Source organism: Mercenaria mercenaria, unplaced genomic scaffold (assembly GCF_021730395.1).
Source record: "Mercenaria mercenaria strain notata unplaced genomic scaffold, MADL_Memer_1 contig_4890, whole genome shotgun sequence".
Lineage (NCBI taxonomy): Eukaryota > Metazoa > Mollusca > Bivalvia > Venerida > Veneridae > Mercenaria > Mercenaria mercenaria.
The window spans coordinates 25,411-31,498 of record NW_026463155.1 but is presented as its reverse complement, the minus strand read 5'-3'; positions in this window follow the sequence as shown (position 1 = coordinate 31,498).

Genomic DNA, 6,088 nt, shown 5'->3' with positions numbered 1-6,088 from the left:
TATTTCAAAATCTGGCCTTAACTAAAAGTTTAAATATGTTAACTAATAACAGAGATGACATCATAAACGAAGTTTAGCTTAGAAGCTGTATCAATTATTTCATGTATTTCACCATATAAACAATAACACACGAAAAAAATATTTCATAAAATGAACACTCTTCTTAGTGTTTATATGTAATAGATTTTTATAATTTGAAAATAAGGCGCCGATAAATAAATAAAGTTTAAGCATTTCTGCAGTCTCAAAGATTTACTGCTATAAAACAGCTGTACATGTATCTGTCATGTCGCCTATTTTTTCTTTCATTGGACATTTATTATTCATGTAAATTACAGCTTGCCTTATTCTCTTTGGTTCACCATGAGTTTCATTCGTGTGCAATTCTACTGAATTTAAAACTAAACTGTAAAATCTAAAGGAAGAAATACAGCGCTCACAGCTCCACCAGCAATATGAAACCCTTTAGCTGTATTTTCAAGTGTTCGAAAAAAGGAACTACGGCATAAGTTAAATCCATTGCAATGTCGACAGTTTTATCAATTCTGATTGCATTAATAACGGTATTTGCAACCAAGTGCCAACCGAAGCCAGCAACTGCTTTACCAGAGCCGAACATTACTTTTCTCCAAAATTCACGCCAGAATGGGAATCTCCTTTCAATCTCTTCAATTCGCTTTTATTTGTCTGAAACTGAATTGCAGTCTTCAAGTAATTAACGATCGCCTCATTGCATACTTTTAATTGAACTTCTGCCTTCTTTTTAGCACCTCTTTCTTTAACAAAATCAGCAATAGAAGCACCTACTAAGTAACACCACCAGCACCGCCAATTACTCCTCCTGGAAAAGATCACATTTGCATTTTGATAGTTGGCATTATTCTGATGGACAGTAATTTGCAACGAACAAAACGCAACAAGACCCTTCGTTGAATGCGAATGCTGCAAAAATTTACTAAACTGGGTTGTCGTGATTTTGCCTTTAACTAAGTCGAATAATTATGTATTAAAAGGTGCCAGAAAATAATTCAATAACAATGACACATCTAATGCTATGCAAAGCCCTAAAGACGCACAATATGTAACAAAGAATAGTCCAAAGCCCAACAAAGCCAACACTCCTTCCACCACACATCCCGTTTGTTCGGCAATTTTAGAAATCTTGATATCTGAAAAATATTTTCTACGAAAATATGACACGATTTTTCTCTGTAGTTATGTTAACGCATCATATAAACTTAAAAAGAATAAATGGATTTGCTTTCCTCTCGATTTTATAAGTTTATTTATATTTCGTTTATTGGCAATGAAAATGATATGTGCCTTTGTAAGCTTACAAGATCCATTGTTAAAATGGGTAGCAAAGAAACGAGCATTGCTTTCATATCACGTATACATTTTCTATTCATTGACTTTATTAAGTGCATTTGTTTCTAGATAAATGCACATTGTAGTCACATGTACCTGGACGTTAACCCTGAATTCAGAAAAGAATATATTGGAATATTGGAGCAAGTCATTGAAAGAAAATAAGTATAAAATAGTATATTCAGATCATAAAGAAAGATTCGTATTGTTTCAATATATTAAAACATGGTTCTGCAATAAATTCTTTCTTAAATTGTTGATATTACTATTTTTACATATTGCAAGGAAATGAAATATGCTATGTAAAGCATTGCACTACTTGAATTTTGTAACGCATGTTGAATACAATGCAACATTATGAATAGACATTTTTGTTGATAAGATGGGAAATAACTGTCCGACATAATTTACACAGGGGCTTGCCAATCATTTCCCTTGGACTGATCATTTGCTTTAAAATGCAGATATGTTCGACCTTTATATTAATGTTTATAGTTACGAATGAACTGTTGTAGTTAAAAATCAAGTTCAATAAAATCTTCAGAAAGTCAAGATTTCATAAAACACGACGCACAAACAAACTAATTAGGTGTAGCTAAACTATAACATGCAAAGTGGGTAATCAGAACTTTATATAACTTTAATAAATAGCATACCAGTCATTCCTCGTGTAATTCATACTGCAATGTATCGCCACATACACGATATAGAAAGTGAGGAAGTTTCAAGTAAATATAGTATAAAAATGCTTCTGTTTCATCAGTTTAAAGTTTAATACATCATTTTCTAATTTCGCTGGTGTCCCCATGATCATTCTTGTTCTGATTTTGTTCGTCGTCGGGTGCGAATGTTTCGATCTCGTTTTGAGTGCTGATCATCAATCATCTCATCCTTATATTCGCCGCATAAAGTCGTCGGACATACCATTTGTTTCAGACTATAAAGAATTATAGACGATCACAAGCGGAAAGTTTTTTCCTCCTATGGTCTTAAAATGTGTAGCATGTTAAAGCAGCGCCTTGTTTTTACAACATAACTATTATGTCCCTGGTCTTTGATTCACCGCGTTGAACTTGTCTGAGAACCTTTTAAACGTCTGATGTAGGCGTGGTTGGTTTTGCCACAAAGGTACAATTTGTTCCACTCAACCCGGGTTAAGCCGGTCATGTGAGCGGCAAGAAAAAAAATCACCGGTTTTAGATGGTGTATGCCGGCTACGTAAGCTGCAAGTAGAAAGTAACAAATTTCTAATTTGTTATGATTTTCTACTGTGACTTGTTCCAAATAAGTCAGCGATTGTTCTTTTGTGGCATATCTCTTCTTTTATGGGTATTAAACACAAAGTTCCAAATGTTGATCCGAATTTATGTCGCGAAAATTTATGATATTGCCTATCTCGCAAGATCTACACACAGCGGCATATGCCGGACAGATCCGGATAGTGCCGAGAAGCCAAACGAATGCCTAACCGGTTGCCAGCAGCGAACCAGCGTACGCCACAAATGTGAAACAGTTTGGCACTTACTTTGTGGCTGTATGATAACTTTCTGCACATACGTAAAAACTTATACTTTGGAAGGTTCAGGAGCCGCTCCGATATAACCGGTTGGTAAATTCGCAACTCATAAGCTTAAAAATCAATAGGTCGAATTGCTTATTAAACGCACCCAACTCCAGTTTATACGCAACTGTAAAGGATTTACGCTTGTTTATGATTCTTCGAAAAGAAAACTACGCCTGGAAATCTCTTTAATTACTAAATACCACTCTCATCCCGCTAGCTTGACTCAATAGGGAGAGCGCAGATCTACGGATCGCGGGTTCGCGAATTCGATCCTCGGATGGGGTGTATGTTCTCCGTGACTATTTGATGAAAGACATTGTGTCTGACATCATTCGTCCTCCACCTCTGATTCATGTGCGGAAGTTGGCAGATACTTGAGGAGAACAGGTATGTACAGAATCCAGGATCACCGGTAAAGTTACTTGCCCGTTGTTACAAAACTGAAATACTGTTGAAAAATGACGTTAAACCCATAACAAACAACCAACAAAACAAAAACAATTTTTATCATTTTCATCATTCATATAAGTACATATGTGTGTAGTGAGTTAAATAAATGTAAAACTGTGACATTTTAAACTGATGTGAGCTCTGTAGTACATTTGTATGCTGACAAGTCTTATCTTATTACGGTAAAAAAATGAAATTTAAAATCAACAATATCATAACCAACACATGTAGAATATGGCTAAAACCTTTGAATGATTGAACAGTGTTTCATGTAACTCATCAAAACGCATTTATTTCCAGACACTCTTATTTACAGATCAAGGTTAAGCTTATTTCTTGCCGAAATGATTGATTGCAACAGTGAGAGGGTAAACTACTAGTGGACGGGTCTGAACAGGCAGTGTCAGTCGAGGCTTCGAAGCTCCTTCGTAGATGTATTAAACTATTAATGCATTTCACGTAGATGTCCCGTTCTTTAATTGACCCATTCGTGGCATTACGTTGCCATAGGCGTCTTGTTGTTTGTTCATGCACTGAAACTGTTAATAATTACAACATCAAATATTTCATGTATTTCACCACAGAGACGTTAAATAACGAAGAAAATATTTCATAAAATAAACACTTTTCTTACTAGTGTATATCAATATATATAACAGATTGTAATAATTTGAAATAAGGCAATCAATAAAAACGTTTAAGCATTTCCACCGTTACAAAGTTTTACTGCCTTAAAGCAGCTATACATTTATCTATCATGTCGTCTATTTCTTCTTTCTTTAGGCATTTATCCTGTACGTCTTTTACAGCTTGCCTTATTCTCTTTGATTCCCCATGAGCCTCATTCGTATGCAATTGTACTGAATTTGAAACCAAACAGTAAACATCTAAAGGAATAAATACAACGGCCATACCTCCACCAGCAATATGAAACTCTTTAGCACAGGAACCACGGCAGAAGTTACATCCGTCGCAGTGTCGACAGTTTTACCAACTCTGATTACATTAATAACGGTATTCGCCACCATCTGCCAACCGAAGCCAGCAACTGCTTTACCACAGCCAAACATTAGTCTCCTCCAGGATTTACACCAGAATGGGAATCTCCTTTCAATTTCTCCTATCGCTCTAGTTTGTCTGAGACTGATTTGCACTCCTATAGTATTTTGCAGATCGCCTCATTGTATACTTTTAACTGAAGTTCTGCCTTCTTTTTAGCACCTTTCGCTTTAACAAAATCAGCAATAGAAGCACCTCCTGAAGTAACACCACCAGCACCGCCAATTACACCTCCTAGAAAAGATCACATTTGCATTTTTAGTATCTGGCAATAGTCTGGTGAATTGCAAACTGCAACGAACAGAAGACAAAAAAGAACCCCGACTTTTAAGAATATCCCTTCTTAAAATGCGAATGCAAAAATTGACAAAAAGTATACAAATTGGTTTGTTGTAATTTTACCTATAATGAGTTGAAATAATATATAGTATACAAAAGTGACATTAAACAATTTTGTAGATACAATTACACCTTTACTTACCTGCTATGCAAAGCCCTAAAGGCACACCAAACGTAACAAAGGATAGCTCAAAGCCCATCACACATCACGATTGTCCGGCAATTTTAGAAATCTTGATATTTGAAGTAAATTTATCTGGCCTTATATATATGAGCCACACCATGAGAAAACCAAACACAGTGCATTTGCGACCAGCATGGATCCAGACCAGCCTACTCATCCGCGCAGTCTGCTGCTCGCTAACGGTTTCGCTAATTGCAATAGGCTTTGAAAGCGGACAGCATGGATCCTGACCAGATTGCGCGAATGTGCAGGCTGGTCTGGATCCATGCTGGTCGCAAATGCACTATGTTGGTTTTCTCATTGTGCGGCTCAAATGTAATTATGATAACACGTCATAAAACTTACAATATAAACCATACAATAAAAAAAACAATTTATCCTTCAATTTTATGCTTAAATTTATATTTCGTTCAATTGCAAAGAAAATGATATATACTTTTGCAAGCTTTATCAAGATCGTTTGCATATTTTGAAAGATCCAATGTTAAAATGGGTAGGATGTTGTGAATGAAATTATGCATTGAAACATGCATAGCATGCATTTGCTATTCATTGACATTGTTCGGATCACTGCACACTGTAGTTATACGTACAAGGAAGTAGACATTAACGAAAACATTTAACATAAAAACTGATTCAGATGAGATGAAATTGTCGTCTGCTATGATTAAACACATGCGCAGGTTCGTTCATTAACTGCATGTGTCGTTATGGGGATCACTGGTGATGCAGTATATTAACAAAGGAATGAATATTTGATCAACAAAAGCCACTAAATAGTACACTCGAGTGATATACTCTCGTTATGGCTTTATAAGCTGATAATTTCCCCATCGTGGAGTGACTTCTCCGAGCTCCCCGGTACGTGCACGTCGTGGAGAGGGCACATATGGCGCTAACTAGGTCATGTATATTGTCTGTATATTGTCAGCCTAGTTAGCGCCACATGACTAAAACCGGGGAGTGTGTATGATTTGATGGTGCGAAATAAAAATTCCTGTGTTTGCATGTCATCATCATCATCATTATCATCACCATCAACAACATAATCATCATCATCGACATCAACATCAATCTGATGATCAACGTCATCTCTCGTTTTGCTTGTATCCCCGTTATCATAT